The sequence below is a fragment of the Pristiophorus japonicus genome, chromosome 3, assembly GCF_044704955.1.
Source record: "Pristiophorus japonicus isolate sPriJap1 chromosome 3, sPriJap1.hap1, whole genome shotgun sequence".
NCBI lineage: Eukaryota > Metazoa > Chordata > Chondrichthyes > Pristiophoridae > Pristiophorus > Pristiophorus japonicus.
Window position 1 is genome coordinate 306,825,913 of NC_091979.1, and position 24,070 is coordinate 306,849,982.

General features: G+C 46.3%; 1 protein-coding gene across 6 annotated transcripts in view; it reads right to left on the bottom strand.

The window, feature by feature from the left end:
* phyhiplb (phytanoyl-CoA 2-hydroxylase interacting protein-like b) overlaps nt 1–24,070 on the bottom strand; it is a 107,063-nt gene that overhangs the window by 53,631 nt on the left and 29,362 nt on the right. The window contains exon 2 of one of the 6 annotated variants that reach the window (XM_070876871.1): nt 8,053–8,109. The exons of the other annotated variants lie outside the window; for them this stretch is intronic. The gene's annotated coding sequence lies outside the window, so the exon portion shown is untranslated. The remainder of the gene's footprint in view (nt 1–8,052; nt 8,110–24,070) is intronic. 6 annotated transcript variants of the gene reach the window in all.

Here is a 24,070-nt window from a genome sequence, read left to right on the forward strand (position 1 = left end):
AGTTTTCCCTGATTGCCATTGACTTCAGTTTTACAAGGGCTCCTTGATGCCACACTCGGTCAAATGTTGTTCTGATGTCAAGGACAGTCACTCTCAACTCACCTCTGGAATTCAGCTCTTTTGTCCATGTTTGCTCCAAGGCTCTAATGTGGACTGGAGCAGAGTGGTCCTGGTGGAACCCAAACTGGGCATTGGTGAGCAGGTTATTGGTGAGTAAGTGCCGCTTGATAGCAATCTCATTGCCACCATCACTTTGCTGATGATTGAGAGCAGACTGGCGGTAATTGGCCAGATTGAATTTATCCTGCTTTTTATGGACAACGACATACCTGGGCAGATTTCCATTGTCGAATAGAAGCCAGTGTTGTAGTTGAACTGGAACTGCTTGGCTAAAGGCGCGGCTAGTTTTGGAGCTCAAGTCTTCAGCACGACAGATAGAATGTTGACAGGGCCCTTAGCCCTTGCTGTATCCAGTGCGTTCAGCCGTTTCTTGATATCACATGGAGTGAATCGAATTGGTTGAAGACTGCCTTCTGTGATGGTGGGACCGCAGGAGGAGGCCGATATGGATCATCCATTCAGCATTTCTGGCTGAAGATGGTTGCAAAAGCTTCAAGCCTTGTCTTTTGCACACACGTGCTGGGCTCTGCCATCATTGAGGATGGGAATATTCATGGAGCTTCCTCCTCCTGTTAGTTGTTTAATCATCATCACAGGCAGTCCCTCGAAATCGAGGAAGACTTGCTTCCACTCTAAAAGTGAGTTCTTGGGTGACTGAACAGTCCAATACAGGAATTACAGTCACTGTCACAGGTGGGAAAGGGTGGGTGGGATTGGTTTGCCGCACGCACCTTCCGCTGCCTGCGCTTTTTTCTGCAAGCTCTCGGCAATGAGACTCGAGGTGCTCAGCGCCCTCCAGGATGCACTTCCTCCACTTAGGGTGGCCAGGGACTCCCAGGTGTCGGTGAGAATGTTGCATTTTATCAAGGAGGCTTTGAGGGTATACTTGAAACGTTTCCTCTGCCCACCTTGGGCTCGCTTGCCGTGTAGGAGTTCTGAGTACAGCGCTTGCTTTGGGAGTCTTGTGTCAGGCATGCGAACAATGTGGCCTGTCCAAAGGAGCTGGTCGAGTGTGGTCAGTGCTTCAATGCTGGGGGTGTTGGCCTGATCGAGGACACTAACGTTGGTGCATCTGTCCTCCTAGGGGATTTGCAGGATCTTGCGGAGACTTTGTTGGTGGTATTACTTCAGCAATTTAGGTATCTACTCTATATGGACTGCATCTCTGAGCCATACAGGAGGGCGGGTATCACTACAGCCCTGTAGACCATGAGCTAGGTGGCTGATTTGAGGGCCTGATCTTCGAACACTCTTTTCCTCAGGCGGCCGAAGGCTGCGCTGGCGCACTGGAGGCAGTGTTGAACCTCCCTTGCTGATAATAGGCTCCCGAGGTATGGAAAGTAGTCCACGGTGTCCAGGGCTGCGCCGTGGATCTTGATGACTGTGTGGTGGGGTCAGGTTGGTGGAGGACCTTTGTCTTACGTTTAGTGTAAGGCCCATGTTTTCTTATGCCTCAGTGAAGATGTTGACTATGACTTGGAGTTCAGCCTCCGAATGTGCGCAGACACAAGCGCCGTCTGCGTACTGTAGTTCAACGACAGAGGTTGAGACGGTCTTGGATCTGGCCTGGAGATGACGAAGATTGAACAGGTTCCCACTGGTTCTGTAGTTAAGTTCCACTCCAGCAGGTAGCTTATTGAGTGTGAGATGGAGCATTGCAGCGAGGAAGATCGAGAAGAGGATTGGCGTGATGATGCAGCCCTGCTTGACCCCGGTCCGGACATGGATGGGGTCTGTGATGGATCCGTTCGTCAGGATCACGGCTTGCATGTCATCGTGGAACAGGCGGAGGATCGTGATGAACTTTTAGGGGCAGCTGAAATGGAGGAGGCTGCTCCATCGTCACGACAGTGTCAATGGCCTTTGTAAGGTCAAAGGCGGCCATGTACAAGGATTGATGCTGTTCCTTGCATTTTACTTCCAGCTGTCGCGCTGTAAAAATCATGTCCATTGTACCTCATAGTGGACAAAATCCACACTGTGACTCTGGGAGGAGCTCCTCAGCCACAGGGAGAAGGTGGTTGAGGAGGATTCTAGCAACGACTTTCCCAGTGGCTGATAACAGGGAGATTCCTCTATAGTTGCCGCAGTCGGACTTGTCACCTGGTCACGATTGCTGCATCTCTGAGATCTCCCGGCATGCTCTCCTCCTTCCAGATGAGAGAGATAAGGTCATGCATTCGTGCCAATAGTGCCTCTCCGCCATACTTTAGTGCCTCAGCGGGAATTCCATCCGCTACTGTTGCTTTGTTGTTCTTCAGCTGGCGGATGGCCTTTTCTACCTCGTGCAGGGCTGGTGTTTTGCTGAGATGGTGGCGCGTCGCATGCTGCGGGATGGAGTCAAGGACACTCGAGTCAAAGGCAGAACGGTTAAGGAGATCTTCGAAGTTCTCCTTCCAGCGGGTCCTTACTGCCTCGGTGTCCTTGATGAGTGTCTCCCCATTCTTGGCCAGCAGGGGTTGGGGCCTTGGGTGTTTGGCCCGTAGGTGGCCTTGACTGTGGTGAAGAATCCTCGTACATCATGGCTGTCGGCCAGCTGCTGAATCTCCTGTGCTTTCTTCACCCACCACCTGTTCTTTAGGTCCCGGATTTTTTGTTGGACCTCGGTGTTAAGTTGTCCGTAATGCTGCTTTGCCGCTCCCGAGATAGGTTGTTGTTTTAGATTCAGAAATGTCCTGCGCTTGCAATCTATTAGCTCTTGGATCTCTTGATCATTCTCATCAACCAGTCCTGGTGTTTCCTGGTTGAGTGACCAAGCGTCTCTTCGCAGGCACTGGTTATGGTGGCCTGGATGGCATACCAAGCGCTGTGGGCATTCTGCGTCTCGGGGTCAGCAAGGGTCGCCAGGTTAGCAGTGAGGCGCTGGCCATATAGGGCTCTCTTAGCTGGGTCTTTGAGTGCCCCGGCATTGACTTTCTGCAGCACTGCTTCTGCTGCCATCGCCGCTTTGTTTAATGGTCCACCACCATTCGCGACTGGATGTGACAGAACGGCAGAGCTTTGATCTGATCCGTTGATTGTGGGATTACTTAGCCCTGTCTATAGCATGCTGCTTCCACATTTTAGCATGCAGGTAGTCCTGTATTGCAGCTTCCCCATTTTTAGGTACGCCTGGTGCTGCTCCTGGCATGCTCTTCTACGCTCCTCATTGAACCAGGGTTGGTCCCCTGGTTTGATGGTAATGATAGAGTGAGGGATATGCCGGGCCATGAGGTTACAGATTGTGGTGCAATACAATTCTGTTGCTGCTGATGGCCCACAGCACCTCATGGATGCCCAGTTTTGAGCTGCTGAATCTGTTCTGAATCTATTCCATTTAGCACGGTGGTAGTTCCACACAACATAATGGAGGATGTCCTCATTGTGACATGGGACTTCGTCTCACAATGACTTTGTGGTAGTCAAAATTTTAAATGATTGATGACATTGTACACCAAAAAAAAGTGCATGTTTTTTTTTTAAGGCACATGTGACATGTGTTAAGTGCATCGTTTCGGGGTATTGTTTTTAAAAGTTTCAAACATTGCACAATATTTATTTTGTAAATGTGACATAGTTGAATGTTTTGAGGTGCACCATTATACTTTGTGATATGTGTATTATTAATCATTACTCATCATCATCATCATAGGCAGTTCCTCGGAATCAAGGAAGACTTGCTTCCACTCTAAAAATGAGTCCTTAGGTGGCTGAACAGTCCAATACAAGAACCACAGTCCGTGACACAGATGGGACAGATAGTCGTTGAGGGAAAAGGTGGGTGGGGCTGGTTTGCCGCACGCTCTTTCCGCTACCTGCATTTGATTTCTGCATGCTCTCGGCGATGAGACTCGAGGTGCTCAGTGCCCTCCCAGATGCACTTCCTCCACTTAAGGCGGTCTTTGGCCAGGGCACCAGGTGTCGGTGGGGATGTTGCACTTAATCAGGGAGACTCGAGGCTTTGAGGGTGTCCTTGTAACTTTTCCTCTGCCCACCTTTGGCTCGCTTGCCATGAAGGAGTTCCGAGTAGAGCGCTTGCTTTGGGAGCCTGCTCAGCGGAGCTAATCAAGTGTGGTCAGTGTTTTAATGCTGGGGATGTTGGCCTGGCCGAGGACGCTAACGTTGGTGCGTCTGTCCTACCAGGGGATTTGTAGGATCTTGCAGAGACATCGTTAGTAGTATTTCTCCAGTGACTTGAGGTGTTTACTGTACATGGTCCATGTCTCTGAGCCATACAGGAGGGCGGTTATTACTACAGCCCTGTAGGCCATAAGCTTGGCGGTGGATTTGAGGGCCTGGTCTTCAAACAGTCTTTTCCTCAGGTGGCCGAAGGCTTGTGACACACTGAAGGCGGTGTTGGATCTTGTTGTCAGTGTCTGCGCTTGTTGATAAGAGGCTCCCGAGGTATGGGAAATGGTCCACGTTGTCCAGGGCCGCGCCGTGGATCTTAATGACTCGGGGTGGGGGGGAAGGTGGGAGGCGGGAGTGCTGTGCGGCGATGACAGGCTGGTGGAGGACCTTTGTCTTACGGATGTTTGGTGTAAGGCCCATGCTTTCGTACGCCTCAGTAAATACGATGACTATGACTTGGAGTTCAGCCTCTGTATGTGCGCAGACGCAGGCGTCGTCTGCGTGCTGTAGCTCGACGACAGACGTTGGGGTGGTCTTGGACCTGACCTGGAGTCGACGAAGGTTGAACAGGTTCCCACTGGTTCTGTAGTTTAGTTCCACTCCAGCGGGGAGCTTGTTGACTGTGAGGTGGAGCAGGCAGCGAGGAAGATTGAGAAGATGGTTGGAACGATAACACAGCCCTGTTTGACCCCGGTCCGGACGTGAATTGGGTCTGTGATGGATCCGTTGGTAAGGATCACGGCCTGCATGTCGTCGTGGAGCAGGCGGAGGATGGTGACGAACTTTTGGGGGCATCCAAAACAGAGGAGGGCGCTCCATAGACCCTCGCGGTTGACAGTGTCAAAAGCCTTTGTAAGGTCGAAGAAGACTATGTATAAGGCCTGGCGCTGCTCCTTGCATTTTTCCCGCAGCTGTCGCGCTGTAAAAATCATGTCCGTTGTGCCCCATAGGGGCCGAAATCTGCACTGTGACTCCAGGAGGAGCTCCTCAGCCACAGGGAGAAGACGGTTGAGGAGGTCTCTAGCTGGAACTGGGAGTGGAAGGCCATCGGAAACATAAATTACCCCATTAACACAGTACTTGCACATAAAATAGCAGCCCCAACTTTCTGCAGCGATTTTAATTAGTTTCTACAGTGCTGAGGGGGTTGACTTATGAAGAAAGGTTGAGTAGGTTGGGCCTCTACTCATTGGAATTCAGAAGAATGAGAGGTGATCTTATCGAAACGTATAAGATTATGGGGGGGCTTGACAAGGTGGATGCAGAGAGGATGTTTACACTGATAGGGGAGACTAGAACTAGAGGGCATGATCTTAGAATAAGGGGCCACCCATTTAAAACTGAGATGAGGAAAACTCAAGAGGGTTGTGGATCTGTGGAATTCGCTGCCTCAGAGAGCTGTGGAAGCTGGAACATTGAATAAATTTAAGATAGAAATAGACAGTTTCTTGGAGTACGAGAAGAAGCTTGCAGGGAACATTAAGACGGATTGCAAAGGTTTCTATAGATATGTAAAGAGAAAAAGGTTAGTAAAGACAAACGTAGGTCCCCTGCAGTTTTCAGGTTAATAACAGAATCAGGGGAAGTCATAACGGGGAACAAAGAAATGGCAGACCAATTGAACAAGTACTTTGGTTCGGTATTCACTAAGGAGGACACAAACAACCTTCCGGATATAAAAGGGGTCAGAGGGTCCAGTAAGGAGGAGGAACTGAGGGAAATCCTTTTTAGTCGGGAAATTGTGTTGGGGAAATTGATGGGATTGAAGGCCGATAAATCCCCAGGGCCTGATGGACTGCATCCCAGAGTACTTAAGGAGATGGCATTGGAAATAGCGGATGCATTGACAGTCATTTTCCAACATTCTATTGACTCTGGATCAGTTCCTATCGAGTGGAGGGTAGCCAATGTAACCCCACTTTTTAAAAAAGGAGGGAGAGAGAAAACATGGAATTATAGACCGGTCAGCCTGATCTCAGTAGTGGGTAAAATGATGGAATCAATTATTAAGGATGTCATAGCAGCGCATTTGGAAAGAGGTGACATGATAGGACCAAGTCAGCATGGATTTGTGAAAGGGAAATCATGCTTGACAAATCTTCTGGAATATTTTGAGGATATTTCCAGTAGAGTGGACAAGGGAGAACCAGTTGATGTGGTATATTTGGACTTTCAGAAGGCTTTCGACAAGGTCCCACACAAGAGATTAATGTGCAAAGTTAAAGCACATGGGATTGGGGTTAGTGTGCTGACATGGATTGAGAACTGGTTGTCAGACAGGAAGCAAAGAGTAGGAGTAAATGGGTACTTTTCAGAATGGCAGGCAGTGACTAGTGGGGTACCACAAGGTTCTGTGCTGGGGCACCAGCTGTTTACACTGTACATGAATGATTTAGACGAGGGGATTAAATGTAGTATCTCCAAATTTGCGGATGACACTAAGTTGGGTGGCAGTGTGAGCTGCGAGGAGGATGCTATGAGGCTGCAAAGTGACTTGGATAGTTAGGTGAGTGGACAAATGCATGGCAGATGAAGTATAACGTGGATAAATGTGAGGTTATCCACTTTGGTGGTAAAAACAGAGAGACAGACTATTATCTGAATGGTGACAGATTAGGAAAAGGTGAGGTGCAACGAGACCTGGGTGTCATGGTACATCAGTCATTGAAGGTTGGCATGCAGGTACAGCAGGCGGTTAAGAAAGCAAATGGCATGTTGGCCTTCATAGCGAGAGGATTTGAGTACAGGGGCAGAGAGGTGTTGCTACAGTTGTACAGGGCCTTGGTGAGGCCACACCTGGAGTATCGTGTACAGTTTTGGTCTCCTAACTTGAGGAAGGACATTCTTGCTATTGAGGGAGTGCAGCGAAGGTTCACCAGACTGATTCCCGGGATGGCGGGAATGACCTATCAAGAAAGACTGCATCAACTGGGCTTGTATTCACTGCCGTTCAGAAGAATGAGAGGGGACCTCATAGAAACGTTTAAAATTCTGATGGGTTCAGACAGGTTAGATGCAGGAAGAATGTTCCCAATGTTGGGGAAGTCCAGAATCAGGGGTCACAGTCTAAGGATAAGGGGTAAGCCATTTAGGACCGAGATGAGGAGAAACTTCTTCACCCAGAGAGTGGTGAACCTGTGGAATTCTCTACCACAGAAAGTTGTTGAGGCCAATTCACTAAATATATTCAAAAATGAGTTAGATGAAGTCCTTACTACTAGGGGGATCAAGGGGTATGGCGAGAAAGCAGGAATGGGGTACTGAAGTTGCATGTTCAGCCTTGAACTCATTGAATAGCGGTGCAGGCTAGAAGGGCCGAATGGCCTACTCCTGCACCTATTTTCTATGTTTCTATGTTTTCATAGTTTAATTTTCCTATGTCCACATTTATAATGGAAACTGCTATGTAAAATGCTCATGGTATAATTGCACCCTCTTGTCAGTGGAAGTGCTTAAATGTCATAAGAAAAATGGACACAGAATTTACAACAGAAATGAAATAATATGAAATGGCATGACTTTAAAATGGAGACAGAATCATATTTGTGCACCTTGGTCCAATTACCCCTGCCCCCCCCCCCTCCCCCAACTCTCTTTAACCCTATTCCACCTGAAGAGCAAGATCTCCTGTAACATTATTCAGTGAATTGAAGGATATGCAGTTCAGTGACAAAAGGTGTGTTGGCAACCAAGTGTGATACAGAAATCATGACGACTAAATGTTGCAGGAAGTAAGTGATGAGGACATATGCGTTATACGCAATATTTTAACGTATTATGTTAAGTTTTTTAAAGGGAAAAACAGTCTAACACTATACTTGCCTCATTTCTTTGTCCATTTTTGGAGGAACGAGCGACTTCCAAATAATGAGTGTTTTCCTAGATTAAAACCATAAGCATGACCAGATTAATGGAAAAAACATCAAAACGGGAAAGGATGCTGACTGAAGTGTAAATTTTAGCAAACAAAAGATCATCATTCCCAGTCTAGCAAATTTCTTTGCAGCAAATTCCTGGTTAATGACCTTCAAAAGGATGACTCAAGCTAAATTGTGCTTCACACAAAAAAATCAGAGTATCCAGAAAATATCTTTCAAAGTGTGAGAAAATGGCAACTCATCTATTCTCTCTCCAAGACAAGAAAACATCAGCAGAATACGATACAGAATCCTTGGTATAATGTGCTTGCCGTCCATGTTATTTGTAAATAATATTAAAGCCTTCTTTAATGTAGATGCTGACAATATTTAGAATATTTAGATGATTTCTAAGATATAATTGTCCTGTGTCTATGATCATTTGCTGCGCTTCAGTAAATAAAGGGAGGAGTTGTCTTCTGGAACAGTTTAATAGTAAGAACATCTGCAGTTCATGCACTGTCTAATATTGAGGGCTATCAATTATGCTTTCACAACTGAATCATCACATCTATATTTGCTGAGAGCCCAAGGAGCAGGCCACACCTACTCAAGACGTATCTTATCAGAGGAACATATTGCAGCCCCCTAAACAGAAGATGCAGAGTCGATGATGATGTTGTGTGGTCATACAACAAAAGGAGCAGCAAACGGTTTATTTTCATCAATATTATGCCCAGTGGCTCTATTTCCAACCAAACCAGTTCTTCACTCAAGTCACACACAAGAATTTGAAACCTGCAGTATATTCACTACACACCATCCTGACTACAATTATTAAAAGCTTAAGAACATAGAAACATAACAATTGATAAACGAGAAAAAGACCAGGGTCCATCTAATTCATCGTCTACCATCCTGGTAGTCCCATGACACAACTAATCATGGCACCCAATTAGTCTACAATTGACCCAGACGTGAGGTGAGGAAAACTCAGGTCCAAAGCATAGGTCCAAAGTCACCTGGCCCCCACACCCACCAAGCAGGCTATACCTATCATATGTCATGTCTCAATTTACTTATATACTATTATTTATATTATCTTCTGAAATAAATCTATCTAATTTGTTTGCTTCCATCATCCCGCTTGGGAGCCTGTTCCATAGATACACAACTCCCTCACTGAAATATGGTCTCTGCAGATTATTTTTGAATATACCCATTTCAAGCACTGGACTTGACCTCTAGTTCAACTGTTCTGGTCAAGGTGATACACAGCTTGTCACGTCCCTTTATCTCGTCCCCTTAGAATCCTAAAGACAGCAATCATATCACCTCTCAACCTTCTCTTTTCCAGTCAGAACATGACCAATTTACAAAATCGCTCCTCGTAATTTAATCTCTCCATCTCCTTAAATCATTCTGGCAGCTCCTCTCTGTGTCCTTTCAATAGTTGCAATATCCTTTTTGCATAGAAATGGCCAGAACTGCACAGTGTTCTAAGTACAGTCACACCAATGATTTATAACTATTTTGGTTCAATATTGACGTTATGATACGTCCCAACATCTGATTCGCTTTACTCACTGTCACATAGCATTGTTGCAATAACTTCAATTTATGGTGAATCAGGACTCCCAGATCTCTTTCACTTTCCATGTACATTATTTTCTTTCCATTTAAATAACAGTCCTTTCCTGGATTTTTTTGGCCCCATGTGAAGCATTTCTCTATATTGAATTTCAACTGCCACCTGGTTCCGTTGGTTAACCAATTACATATCCTTTGAAAAATATTTCCTCCCGGTTATTTTCAGTACCAACATTTCCAGAGGAACTTAATTAAAGCCCTGACTGAAATCCAGGTGCATCACATCCACCGTCTTAACCCTATCCAGCTCCTTTTGTCATACCCTCAAAGAAAACCAGTAAGTTAGATTGACAAGACCTCCCCCTTCATGAACCCATATTGGCTATCTTTTATGATTTTATTTCTATCCAGATCTTATGTTTAATAAGAGTTTCCGTCCCTTTTACCACGAAGGACAACTGTAATTTCCTGGGTCACTTTTTCTACCTTTTTTAAAAATAGGAGCAACATCTGCCTTTCTCCAATCCCCAGGCACCTCTTCAGTCTTCGGGGATTTCTGAACAATTTGTGCCAGAGCTCCTGCAATTTCCTCTCTTATTTCCTAAAGCTTATGAAATGTTCAGTCACATGCTGTGGATTTTGCTTTCATGTAGGTAGTACAGCCTACAGTTAATTCAAATCTGTTCATTCAAACTGAAATTATCCAAAAGATGCTGTGCGCTTTTAATTAAAATTGTTTCCTGAAGGTTTCTAAGAGAGGAGCGAGCTGTGCCTACACTATGAAGTGCGAGGACTACAATGATGGCCACCATATTGGCACGCACCTCCTGTGCTGTTTTATATTACACGTATATGCTTATTGTGAATTACTGGATATTTTGATTTTTTTTAATTAACAGGAGTTCCCTGACTACTATGATACCTTATGATATGTCCCAACATCTGACAGGAGCTGCAGCTGGATACACTTCCCTGACTACTATGTGTGCGGGAAGTATATCCAGTTACAGCTCCTGTCAGACCGCATTACGGCACTAGAGCTGCACATGGATTCACTGTGGAGCATCCGCGATGCTGAGGATGTCGTGAATAGCACATTTAGTGAGTTGGTCACACCGCAGGTAAAGGTTACAAAGGCAGATAGGGAATGGGTGACCATCAGGCAGAGCAGGAGTCGGAAGGTAGTGCAGGAGTCCCCTGCGGTCATCTCCCTCCAAAACAGATATATCACTTTGGATACTGTTGGGGAAGATGGCTCATCAGGGGAAGGCAGCAGCAGCCAAGTTCATGGCACCATGGGTGGCTCTGCTGCACAGGAGGACAGGAGAAAGAGTGGGAGAGCTATAGTGGTAGGGGATTCTATTGTAAGGGGAATAGATAGGCATTTCTGCAGCAGCAATTGAGACTTCAGGACGGTATGTTGCCTCCCTGGTGCAAGGGTCAAGGATGTCTCGGAGCGGCTGCAGGGCATTCTGGAGGGGGAGGGTGAACAGCCAATTGTCGTGGTGCATATAGGTACCAACGATACAGGTAAAAAAAATGGGATTTGGTCCTACAAGCTCAATTTAGGGAGCTAGGAGTTAAATTAAAAAGTATTACCTCAAAGGTAGAAATCTCAGGATTGCTACCAAAGCCACGTACTAATCAGAGTAGAAATAGCAGGATAGTTAAGATGAATACATAGCTTGAGGAATGGTGCAAGAGGGGGGGATTCAAATTCCTGGGACATTGGAACCGGTTCTGGGGGAGGTGGGAGCGGATGGTCTGCACCTGGGCAGGACCTGAACCGATGTCCTAGGAATTTGAATGTTTGGGAGGAGTTAGACTAATATGGCAGGGGGATGTGAATCTATCCAGGGAGACAGAAGGAAGTAAAATGGGGGCAGAAGCAAAAGGTAGAAAGGAGATAAGGAAAAGTGGAGGGCAGAGAAATCAAGGGCAAAAATCAAAAAGGGCCACATTACAACATAATTCAAAAAGGACAAAGAGTGTTAAAAAAACAAACCTGAAGGCTCTGTGTCTCAATGTGAGGAGCATTCATAATAAGATAGATGAATTAACTGTGCAGATAGCTGTTAACGGATATGATGTAATTGGGATAATGGAGACATGGCTCCAGGGTGACCAAGGCTGGGAACTCAATATTGTGTTCCTAACACAGATGACACTGCACACAGGGAGGTTAAAATAACACGGACCTCAATCTTTAATAAGACACTCCAGAGTAAGGAACAGGCCTTAGGGGCCGGCTTATATACAGTGCTCCCAAGGGATGCTGGGATCACTTGGGACTTCATGGGATAAGCTCCCTGGTGGTGGAACATCGGAGTGCATGCTTTACAGATACACAACATCACTCCCCCTCCAAAGTCAAAGTGAAAACTATTTACAAGGTGAGGCGGTCGGGAACCTTTCTTTCCCTGGTGGACCGCCTCGGTACAAATGTCTGTTCTGGTGTGTTGGCTGTGCCCTCGCTGGGCTGGCGTGTTGTTGGCCCTGCAGGGCTGCTAGGTGAGCCTGGCCTTGCTGGGCTGTTGGGCGTGATGGGTTCGATTTCCTGGTCCGGGTTGGGTTGATCATTTGGGTGTGCGTTGTTGGCTCGAAAAAGGTGGTGTCTGCTGTGGGTTGTTCAGGGCAGTCTGTGAACAGCAGCCTCGTTTGGTCCAGGTGCTTTCTGCAAATTTGTCCATTGTCTGGTTTGACTACAAACGCCCTATTCCCTTCTTCAGCTATCACCGTGCCCACGATCCACTTGGGGCCGTGTCCATAGTTTAGCACATACACAGGGTCATTCAGATCAATTTTCCGTGAAACAGTGGCACGACCATCGTTTACATTTTGTTGCTGCTGCCTGCTCTCTACCCAGAGAGTCTGGTTTTAAGTATCCTTTTCATGAGTAGCTCAGCCAGGGGCACCCATGTGAGCAAATGGGGTCTCATGCGGTAGCTGAGCAGTACTCGGGACAGGCGGGTTTGGAGTGAGCCTTCTGTGACTCGTTTAAGGCTCTGTTTGATGGTTTGTATTGCCCGCTCTGCCTGCCCATTGGAGGCTGGTTTAAACGGGGCTGAGATGACATGTTTGATCCCATTGCGGGTCATGAATTCTTTAAATTCAACACTGATAAAACATGGCCCGTTGTCACTGACCAGTATGTCAGGCAGGCTGTGGGTGGCAAACATGGCCCTCAGGCTTTCAATGGTGGCGCTGGATGTGCTTCCCGACATTATTTCACATTCAATCCATTTTGAAAAAGGATCCACCACCACCAGGAACATTTTACGGAGAAACGGGCCCGCATAGTCGACATGGATCCTCGACCATGGTCTGGAGGGCCAAGACCACAAACTTAGTGGTGCCTCTCTGGGCACATTGCTCAACTGAGCATATACGCAGGAGTCTAAGTCAGAGTCGATACCAGGCCACTACACGTGGGATCTGGCTATCACTTTCATCATTACTATACCCGGGTGTGTGCTGTGGAGATCCGAGATTAATGTCTCCCTGCCCTTTTTTGGTAGCACTACGCAGTTACCCCACAACAAGCAGTCTGCCTGAATGGACAGCTCGTGCTTTCGCCGCTGGAACGGCTTGATTGGCTCTTGCATTTCAATGGGGATGCTGGCCCAGCTCCCATGCAGTACACAGTTTTTTACAGCAGAGGATCTTGGCTGGTCCAAGTTCTAATCTGACGGGCCGTGACAGGTGATTTATCATTTTCAAACGTTTCCATGACCATCAACAAGTCTGCGGGCTGCGCCACCATCAACAAGTTTGCAGGCTGCGCCATTTCCATCCCCGTGGTGGACAACGGTAGCCGACTGAGAGCATCCGCAGTTCTCGGTGCCTGGCCTGTGGTGGATGGTATAGTTATACACTGATAGCGCGAGTGCCCAGCTTTGTATGCGGGCTGAGGCATTAGTATTTATCCCCTTGTTTTCAGCAAACAGGGATGTGAGGGACTTGTGATCGGTTGCCAGCTCAAATTTGAGGCCAAACAGGTATTGAGGCATTTTCTTTACCCCGAACACACACGCTAATGCCTCTTTCTCAATCATGCTGTACGCCCTCTTGGCCTTAGACAAGCTCCTGGAAGCATAGGCGACAGGTTGCAACTTCCCCGCAACGTTTGTTAGTTTGTTGACTCCGTACGACAACGCGTCGCATGCCAGCACAAGTCTTTTACACGGGTTATATAATAAAATGTTTCTGGCTTTCTCAAAAGCAATTACTTGTTTTTTTCCCCATACCCAGTTCTCACCTTTGTGCAATAACACATGTAGGGGCTCTAAAAGGGTGCTTAACCCCGGTAGGAAGTTACCAAAATAGTTGAGGAGTCCCAGGAACGACCGCAGCTCCGTGATGTTCTGTGGCCTGGGCGCGTTCCTAATAACTGCTGTCTTGGCGTCTGTGGGCCGAATGCCGTCCGCCGCGACCTTTCTCCCCAAAAACTCCACTTCTGTTGCCATGAAGACGCATTTCGATCTCTTCAGCCGCAGCCCTACGCGATCCAGTCGCTGGAGGACCTCCTCCAGGTTTTGTAGATGCTCGATGGTGTCCCGACCCGTGACCAATATGTCGTCCTGAAAGACCATCGTGTCTGGTACCGACTTGAGTAGGCTCTCCATGTTTCTCTGGAAGATCGCTGCAGCCGACCGAATTCCAAACGGGCATCTGTTGCAGATGAACTGTCCCTTGTGCGTGTTGATGCAGGTGAGGCCCTTCGAAGACTCCTCCAGCTCTTGCGTCATGTAGGCCGAAGTCAGGTCGAGCTTTGTGAACGTCTTGCCTCCTGCCAGCGTCGCAAATACATCGTCTGCCTTAGGTAGCGGGTATTGGTCCTGTAGCGAGAAATGATTAATAGTTACTTTATAATCGCCGCAAATCCTGACCGTGCCATCACTTTTGAATACTGGAGCAATCGGGCTGGCCCACTCGCTGAATTCCACTGGGGAGATGATGCCCTCGCGTTGCAGCCTGTCCAGCTCGATTTCCACTCTCTCCCTCATCATGTGAGGTACCGCTTGTGCCTTGTGGTGAATGGGTCATGTCTCTGGGACCAAGTGGATCCGCACCTTCGCCCCGGAAGTTTCCACTGTCTGGCTCAAAAAGGGAAGGAAATTTGTTAAGAACCTGGGTACATGAGGCTTCATCGACATGTGATAGCGCTCGGATGTCATCCCAGTTCCAGCGGATTTTGCCCAGCCAGCTCCTTCCAAGCAGTGTGGGGCCATCGCCCGGGACAATCCAGAGTGGCAGTTCGTGCACCGTGCCCTCATAGGTGACCTTGACCATGGCGCTGCCCAGGACAGTGATAAGCTCTTTGGTGTACGTTCTCAGTTTCGTGTGGATGGGGCTCAGGGCTGGTCTGAATGCCTTGTTGCATCACAGTCTCTCAAGCATATTTTTACTCATAATGGATTGGCTAACGCCAGTGTCCAGTTCCATGGCTACGGGTAAGCCATTCAATTTTACGTTTAGCATTATAGGTGGACATTTCATCGAAAATGTGTGCACCCCGTGTACTTCAGCATATGCCTCCTCTCTCTGAGGCTCGAAATTGCTTTGATCCACCATGGACCGATCTTCCTCTGCCACGTGGTGGTTAGCAGGTTTTTCAGAGCTCGCAGCTCATTTGCAAGCTCGGTGGAGGTGTTCCATTGTTCCACAGCTCTTGCAAACATACCCTTTGAAGCGGCATGAATAGGCTGAATGGAAGCCTCCACAAAGCCAACAAGGTGTGAATTGCCTTGCATTCATCCTTTGTTGGGGACTCTGAGTCATCTGGGTCACCTGAGGCCTGCTGGCAGTTGCAGACTCATGGGTTCTGCCCTGTACATTTCTGCTCGCAAACACAGTTCCAGTTAATTTATGAACATTGCTAGCACTTGTGTGCCGAGAGATTTATTTGGTGTTATCACTGGTGGACATAACGCCTGTGTTATCGCAATGTCTTTACTGAAGGTCGGTGTCAAAAGTTTTCGTAGGATGGTCTCGTGGCCAATGCCCAGTACAAAAAGGTCTCTGAGCATTTGCTCCAGGTAGCCATCAAACTCACATTGTCCTACAAGTCGCCTAAGCTCAGCGACGTAGCTCGCCACTTTCTGACCTTCAGATCGCTGGCACGTGTAGAACCGATAGGTCGCCATCAGCACGCTCTCCCTCGGGTTAAGATGCTCCCGAACCAGTGTACACAGCTCCTCATACGACTTATCTGTGGGTTTCACCAGAGCCAGAATATTCTTCATGAGGCTGTAGGTCGGTGCCCCGCAGACTGTGAGGAGGACCGCTCTCCTTTTTGCAGCATTTCCTTCTCCGTCCAGCTCGTTGGCTACAAAGTACTGGTCTAGCCGCTCGACATCGGCTTACCAGTCCTCACCCTCCGAGAACTTCTCCAGGATGCCCACAGTCTGCTGCATCTTTGCGTTGGATTCGTATTCTCGTCGCCAGTTATTGTGTTCCTAACACAGATGAGGCTGCACACAGTGAGGCTAAAGTAACAGTGACCTCAGTCTTTAATAAGACACTCCAAAGTGAGGAACAGGCCTTCGGGGCCAGCTTATATACAGTGCTCCCAAAGTATGCTGGGATCCCTTGGGACTTCAGAGGATGAGCTCCCTGGTGGCGGAACATGGCAGTGCATGCTTTACAGATACACAACGCTCAACATCCAGGGATATTCAATATTCAGGAAGGATAGACAGAAAGGAAAATGACGTGGGGTAGCTTTACTGGTTAAAGAGGAGATTAACGCAATAGTAAGGAAGGAAATTAGCTTGGATGATGTGAAATCTGTATGGGTAGAGCTGCGAAACAGCAAAGGGCAGAAAACACTCGTGGGAGTTGTGTGGACCACCAAACAGTCGTACAGACGTTGGGGTTGGCATCAAGCAGGAAATTAGGGATGCGTGCAATAAAGGTACAGCAGTTGTTATGGGTGACTTTAATCTACATATTGATTGGGCTAACCAAACTGGTAGCAATACGGTGGAGGAAGATTTCATGGAGTGTATTAGAGATGGTTTCCAAGACCAATATGTCGAGGAACCAATAGAGAGCTGGCCATCCTAGACTGCGTGTTGTGTAATGAGAGAGGACTAATTAGCAATTTTGTTGTGCGAGGCCCCTTGGGGAAGAGTGACCATAATATGGTAGAATTCTTTATTAAGATGGAGAGTGACACAGTTAATTCAGAGACTAGGGTCCTAAACTTAAAGAAAGGTAACTTCGATGGTATGAGACGTGAATTGGCTAGGATAGACTGGCGAATGATACTTAAAGGGTTGACAGTGGATAGGCAATGGCAGACATTTAAAGATCACATGGATGAACTTCAATGATTGTACATCCCAGTCTGGCGTAAAAATAAAACGGGGAAGGTGGCTCAACCGTGGCTAACAAGGGAAATTAGGGATAGTGTTAAATCCAAGGAAGATACATATAAATTGGCCAGAAAAAGCAGCAAACCTGAGAACTGGGAGAAATTTAGAATTCAGCAGAGGAGGACAAAGGGTTTAATGAGGAGAGGGAAAATAGAATATGAGAGTAAGTTTGCAGCGAACATAAAAACTGACTGCAAAAGCTTCTATAGATATGTGAAGAGAAAAAGATTAGTGAAGGCAAATGTAGGTACCTTGCAGTCAGAATCAGGTGAATTTATAATGAGGAACAAAGAAATGGCAGACCAATTGAACAAATACTTTGGTTCTGTCTTCACTAAGGAAGACACAAATAACCTTCCGGAAATACTACGGGACCGAGGATCTAGCGAGAAGGAGCAACTGAAGGAAATCCTTATTAGTCAGGAAATTGTGTTAGGGAAACTGATGGGATTGAAGGCTGATAAATACCCAGGGCCTGATCGTCTACATCCCAGAGTACTTAAGGAAGTGGCCCTAGAAATAGTAGATGCATTGGTAGTCGTTTTCCAACATTACATTGACTCTGGATCAGTTCCTATGGATTGGAGGGTAGCTAATGTAACCCCACTTTTTAAAAAAGGAGAAAGAGAAAACAGCGAATTATAGACTGGTTAGCCTGACATCGGTAGTGGGGAAAATGTTGGAATCAATTATTAAAGATGTAATAGCAGCGCATTTGGAAAGCAGTGACAGGATCGGTCCAAAGTCAGCATGGATTTATGAAAGGGAAATCATGCTTGATAAATCTGCTAGAATTTTTTGAGGATGTAATTAGTAGAGTGGACAAGGGAGAGCCAGTGGATGTGGTGTATTTGAATTTTTAAAAGGCTTTTGACAAGGTCCCACACAAGAGATTGCTGTGCAAAAGTAAAGCACATGGTATTGGGGGTAATGTATTAACGTGGATAGAGAACTAGTTGGCAGACAGGAAGCAAAGAGTAGGAATAAACAGGTCCTTTTCAGAATGGCAGGCAGTGACTAGTGGGGTACCCCAAGGATCAGTGCTGGGAACCCAGCTATTTACAATATACATTAATGATTTAGACGGAGGAATTGAATGTAATATCTCCAAGTTTGCAGATGACACTAAGCTGGGTGGCAGTGTGGGCTGTGAGGAGAATGCTAAGAGGCTGCAGGGTGACTTGGACAGGTTAGATGAGTGGGCAAATGCATGGCAGATGCAGTATAATGTGGATAAATGTGAGGTTATCCACTTTGATGGAAAAACAGGAAGGCAGAATATTATCTGAATGGTGACAGATTAGGAAAAGGGGAGGTGCAATGAGACTTGGTTGTCATGGTACATCAGTCATTGAAAGTTAGCATGCAGGTACAACAGGCGGTGAAGAAGGCAAATGGCATGTTGGCCTTCATAGCGGGAGGATTTAAGTATAGGAGCAGGGAGGTCTTACTGCAGTTGTACAGGGCCTTGGTGAGGCCACACCTTGAATATTGTGTACAGTTTTGGTCTCCTAATCTGAGGAAGGACATTCTTGCTACTGAGAGAGTGCAGCGAAGGTTCACCAGACTGATTCCCGGGGTGGAATGACTGACATATGAAGAAAGACTGGATCGACTAGGCTTATATTCACTGGAATTTAGATGAATGAGAGGGGATCGCATAGAAACATATAAAATTCTGACGGGATTGGACAGGTTAGATGCAGGAAGAATGTTCCCAATGTTGGGGAAGTCCAGACCCAGGGGTCACAGTCTAAGGATAAGGGGTAAGCCATTTAGGACCGAGATGAGGAGAAACTTCTTCATTCATAGAATTGTGAACCTGTGGAATTCTCTACCACAGAAAGTTGTTGAGGTCAGTTGATTAGATATATTCAAAAGGGAGTTAGATGTGGCCCTTACGGCTAAAGGGATCAAGGGGTATGGAGAGAAAGCAGGAATGGGTACAGAAGCTGCATGATCAGCCATGATCTTAGTGAATGGTGGTGCAGGCTCGAAGGGCCGAATGGCCTACTCCTGCATCTATTTTCTATGGTTCTATGTTTCTAGCTTGGTTTGCACCAATTGCATCATATAATTTCCTTCACAAAATTGATGTGCTTGAAACCTTTTTCAAAGTTACAATTCTGAATAAAGTATTGTCTTGCATGTTACAAATGCTGATAAGTACAGTATTGCAAAAAATTACTTGAAGAATTGAGTTGAGTGTGTTGAGAGTTATGAAATCTGGGCCAACTATCATTTACAGCAAGGTCATTATACATGGTTTCAAAATTAAGAATATGTATTGTAGCTTCAAGTTAATTAAATTAATTTCCCTCCCCCACAACTCAGTTGGTTTTGTTAGACCACTGGCACTATCATTTACTGCTGCAATAAACCTATGCTAGCAGGTGTAGTAATCTCAACATAGTTCATACTATCTTTAATATTTGGAGCAACCTAAACCACTCAACAATTAAATTATCAATATTCTAAAACCTAAATTTTCAATTTTAACAATGTGCTCGTTAAACAATTCAGAAGAGATTTTTTATTAAAGCCAAAAAAGTTATAACCAAAAGTTGTAATCAAACATCTGTTTCTGTGGTTACAAGACTGCAGGATGCACAAATTGTAGCAAATCGCCATTTTAAAAATAGATCCATTATACAAAACCCAGATGTCGATCCTGTCATCATTTGCAAATTTAAAAAAAATGCATTCATGGGATGTAGGCGTCGCTGACAAGGCCAGTATTTATTGCCCATTCCTCGAGATAGTGGTGGTGAGCCACCTTCTTAAACCACTGCAGTCCGTATGGTGAAGGTACTCCCATAGTGCTGTTAGGTAGAGAGTACCATGATTTTGACCCAACAACGATGTAGGGCACTATTTAGGTTGAAAAGACTTTCGGGCCCGAAATTGATCCTTTCTATAAGGGCCGTGACCACCTAAAAGAGGCGGCAGAATCACTGCTCGGTCGGCGCGGAGCAGCCGCCATTTTGTATATTGCCCTCCTTTAGTTTTGGAGTGGTGTACGGGACCATCCCGCCTGTTTTCATGCCGCGTCATGCACGTGCCGACCCATTACCAACCAACGGCGACCCCTGTTCAGAAATTGCCGCATGGGAAATTGCCCTGTGCAGAATTGCCCCGCAGGAGCGGCACCGCTGCCAGTCGGAGCCACCGACAGCTTTTTCTGTTGGTACCCTTTTTGGGACTGGGAGGTGCAGCCGCCCTTAAAGGGGAGGTAACACTGCCAGCAACTCAATTTTATTTTTTATTGTCGGCCAAGTACCAGGTTAGGCCGACAATTATGTCCGTGGGTTCGGCCGGACCGTCAACAGGCAGTCTAGCAACCCCTCTTGGGTGCCAGGCCACTGGCCTGGCCGAAACCCTCCCTGGTGGTCCAGTGTCTGCCACTAAAGTGGCTGTAGAGATCACAGCGGCCCTCCCCTTTAACTGAAGGGGAGGGACGTTGTGGCGAGTCAGCGCGAAGCAGTCATCAGCAACGCACAATCAGTTGATGACTTGCAACATCGGCCACTCCGACCCGCCCCCACTTCTGCCCCGCTAGTGGTGGCCACTCCGACCCAACCGCACTTTCTCCCCTGTCCCAACACCAACACCGCTCCAACCGGAAACATGAACCAAAGAGCTGAAAATTGCCGGAATGTCCGCCCCATACAATTTCAGCCCCTATAGTTGTACCTTTTTACCAGTTAGTACTATAGTAAATGGAAAAAAATTGCAAAGTGCTACAGTAGAGAGACACCTGGGGGTCCTTGTTCATGAAACACAAAAAGTTAGTATGTAGGTACAGCAAGTAATCAGGAAGGCAAATGGAATGTTGGCCTTTATTGCAAGGGGGATAGAGTATAAAAGCAGGGAAGTCCTGCTACAACTGTACAGGGTATTGGTGAGGCCACACCTGGAGTACGGCGTACAGTTTTGGGCTCCGTTTTTAAGGAAGGATATACTTGCATTGGAGGCTGTTCAGAGAAGGTTCACTAGGTTGATTCCGGAGATGAGGGGGTTGACTTATGAAGATAGGTCGAGTAGGTTGGGCCGATACACATTGGAGTTCAGAAGAATGAGAGGTGATCTTATTGAAACTTATAAGATAATGAGGGAGCTCGACAAGGTGGATGCACAGAGGATATTTCCACTCATAGGGGAAACTAAAACTAGGGGACATCATCTTAGAATAAGGGCTGCCCATTTAAAACTGAGATGAGGAGAAATTTCTTCTCTCAGAGGGTTGTAAATCTATGGAATTCGCTGCCCCAGAGAGCTGTAGAGGCTGGCTTATTGAATATATTTAAGGCGGAGATAGACAGATTTTTGAACAATAATGGAGTAAAAGGGTTATGGGGAGCGGGCAGGGAAGTGGAGCCAAGTCCATGATCAGATCAGCCATGGCGGAGCAGACTCGAGGGGCCAAATAGCCTATTCCTGCTCCTATTTCTTATGTTCTTATGTACTGAAGATACAAACTTTCCATCGGCACATTTTACAAATATGTTCACATCTAATAATGAACTAATAGTACTGTACTCAGCTAATTTATGTTTTAAAGGTCAAAGCATAACACATGTCACTGTCATCGGCTTACCATTGTGTTTGTCGCGAATTCAAACACAGTAAGATGATTGAGGTAGAAATTGAACCACACAGTCAATTACAGGGACCAATATCCCACGCACAAAGGACGCCTAAAACACATCTGACCGAATACTGGGTCAGGCCATTTTCCAGGCATCCTTAGCGGTCACGTAAAACAGACATTAGGCCACTTATATATGTAAATGAGGGGTTTAATGTCTGTTGTAGGGACCTTCTGGTAAAGTGAACATCGCAGAGAGGAGTAGGAGCCAAATGTTCTCCACTCCAGATTCTTCAGTAGCCGCTATCAAAAGGTTTGTTGAAGAATTTTTTTTTAAGTTCCTATAGAGCTACGAGGATCAGAGTGGTCCCCCTACTCCACGCTATCCCATTTGTTCCCCCTGCCACTGCAACGCCCCAGGAGTTAGATTTGGGTCACTGGCAGCGAGGCGAACAGCCCGAAATTCATCTTTTTAAAATGGGCTCTGGATGCATGGCAGGAACAAGGACAAACCTGGAAAAGTATAAATCGTCCACAATTGCTAGATCCGAATAGTAATATTTTGTACAAGTGTACTGATTATAGAATCACAGAATCTTACAGCACAGGAGGAGGCCATTCACCCCATTGTGCCTGCTCTTTGACAGAGCTATCCAATTAGTCCCTCTCCCCTGCTCGTTCCCCATAGCCCTGCAAATTTTTCCTCATCAAGTATATATCCAATTCCCTTTTGAAAGTTACTACTGCATCTGCTTCCACCACCCTTTTCGGCAGTGCATTCCAGATCATAACGATTCCCTATGTAAAAGTTATTCTCGTCTCCATAAGGAGAAGAATTCCAACTTCTCCAATCTAACTAAAATCCTTCGTCCCTGATATTATTCTGGTAAAGCTCCTCTGCAAGGCCTTGAAATCCTTTCTAAAGTGTGGTGCCCAGAATTGGAAACATTACTCCAGCTGAGGTCGAAGCAGTGGTTTATCATAACTTCTAGATTACTCCAGGTATCAGCATTATAGACCTGTTTTAAATCTGTCCACGGGTAGAGATGTGTGATAGCAATGGAGAATATAAGATTGATTTTCTGTAAGTGCAATAGTTCCAGCTTTAAGTTGCAGCAATATGGACATCCATGGGACTGTAAGAACAGGAGTAGGCCATTCAGCCCCTCAAGCTTGTTCTGCCATTCAATTAGATCATGGCTGATAACTTAACTCCATTTATCTGCCTTTGATCCATATCCCTTAACACCCTTACCGAATAAAAATATCTCAATCTCAGTCTTGAAAATGTTAATCCACAGCTTTTATTTGGTGGGGGGGGGGGGGGGGCGGGAGGAAGAGGGGTAAATAGTTCTATATTTCCACTACCCTGTGTGTGAAAATAGCTTTGTGATTTTACTCCTGAACAGTCTAGCTCTAATTTTAAGATTGTGCCTCCTTGTTCTGGATTCCCTCACTGGAAGCAATAGCTTCTCTGTACTTATTCTATTGAACCCTTTTATCATTTTAAATACTCCAATTAGATCAGCCCTTAACATTATAAACTCAAGGGAATACAAGACATGTTTATGCAACTTGCCCTCATAATTCAACCCTTTAAGGCCCGGTATCATTCTGGTGAGTCTGCACTGCACCCCTCCAAGACCAATATATCCTTCCTGTGGTGTGCTGCCCAAAACTGAGTGCAGTACTCCAGATGGGGTCAGACCAAGGCTCTGTACAATTGAAACATAACTTCCTCCCCTTCGTATTGCAACCTTTTTGTGATAAAGGCCAACAGTCCATTTGATTACTTTTTGTACCTATGCACTAGATTTTAGCGATAAGTGCACCTGGACACCCAAATCCCTTTGGTGCTCCACAGTTCTATGGGCTCAATTTTCCCCAGTGACTTGCACTGTTTGTTTGGAGCAGACTGCTTTTTTTGGCCGAAGTTAAAAAACCAGTTTCCCCAATCAGTTTACGCCAGCATAACTCAGTTAGATACAATTTTTTTAGGTACGTTTTTTTTCAGCCAAAGGGGGCGTAACCTGCCACCCGCGCTAATTCTGGCCATTTAGGGAAACATAGAAACATAGAAATTAGGTGCAGGAGTAGGCCATTCGGCCCTTCGAGCCTGCACCACCATTCAGTAAAATCATGGCTGATCATTCAACCTCAGTACCCCTTTCCTGCTTTCTCTCCAGACCCCTTGATCCCTTTGGCCGTAAGGGCCATATCTAACTCCCTCTTGAATATATCAAATGAACTGGCCTCAACAACTCTCTGTGGTAGAGAATTCCACATGTTAACCACTCTCTGAGTGAAGAAGTTTCTCCTCATTTCGGTCCTAAGTAACTTACCCCTTATTCTTAGATTGTGACCCCTGGTCCTGGAACTCCCCAGCAACGGGAACATTCTTCCTGCTTCTAACCTGTCCAATCCCG